The 974-nt window shown below is 36.2% G+C and overlaps 1 long non-coding RNA gene across 1 annotated transcript; it reads left to right on the top strand.

Moving 5' to 3' along the window:
- On the top strand, window positions 1-634 carry LOC128034631 (uncharacterized). Its single transcript, XR_008190751.1, has 3 exons — window positions 1-90; window positions 239-283; window positions 378-634. It is a non-coding gene; the product is annotated as an uncharacterized LOC128034631 (long non-coding RNA).
- Window positions 635-974: the final 340 nt, after the last annotated feature.

The raw sequence follows: 974 nt of genomic DNA, 5'->3' as shown, positions 1-974 counted from the left end.
CAAGCTATGGCAGGTGCTCTCAATGTTGTACAAACATCTCATTCGTATGGGGATTTAATGCTCCTAATGAAAGCTGCTGAACTGCAACAAGTGTGTGCTTCTCTTGGGGTTTTTTTACTACGTTTTTAAGTGATAAAACTTATGTTAACTTTGTGAGGAATCGGGTCTCGTAACACGTAATTCATCTGAATATCTATTTGTTTTAGAGTTAATAATTCCTTTAACATAAATTTTGCAGGAAAGGCCCTGGAGTTATATGGTTGAAATGGTCAGGATTGAATCGGTGAGTCCAATTTGAAACTCTTATTCGTCTTTCCATAAAAATACATTTGTATTTGAACTTGAACTTGAACTTGATTTAATCTTATTGTTGAAAGCTGGACTGCAAAGCAACATGTGGCTAGCAGCATGGTTGGCTGTCGAACTTGGTGATAATGCTTGGTGTGCAAAACTGAAGCTGAACCAGATGAAGCAATCAACTTTGGATGTTTTGTTCTTTTGTAATTTAGTTTAGTTCAACTTTAACTAGTTTCCAAAGTTAGTTGGATTAAGTTTGTGATTGGATTGATGATGTAAAAGCTGGTATGTCAGCTTATTTTGTATTTGACTTAAGCTTGTATTAGTTTAGTTTAAGTGGGAGCAGTTATGTCATTAGGTGAGTTACAATTTGCTGAGTATTCAATTTTGTTCACTGTTTTTTGCTTTGCTTTGATTTCTTTTGCTTCGATACTTCTTCAGTTTTGCAAATTCTGTTTTGCAACTTTGTTTTCTTTTTGCTGCTACCATTGTTCCAACAAATGGTATCATGAGCCCGAGTCTTTGAGGGGCCTTTGTATGCAATCTGTTGTGTTCAAATCAAAACCAACAGCAAGTTCAAAATTTGGTAAGATCGAAGCATCTGGATTCAGTCTAGCAGGATGAGTTTCACTCCACCACCTCCATCTGTGTTCACTGGAGAAAACTATCACATTTGG

Source organism: Gossypium raimondii, chromosome 11 (assembly GCF_025698545.1).
Source record: "Gossypium raimondii isolate GPD5lz chromosome 11, ASM2569854v1, whole genome shotgun sequence".
In the NCBI taxonomy this organism is placed as follows: Eukaryota; Viridiplantae; Streptophyta; class Magnoliopsida; order Malvales; family Malvaceae; genus Gossypium; species Gossypium raimondii.
Note: the sequence above shows the minus strand (reverse complement) of the source record. Positions and strands in the feature narration are given on the sequence as shown.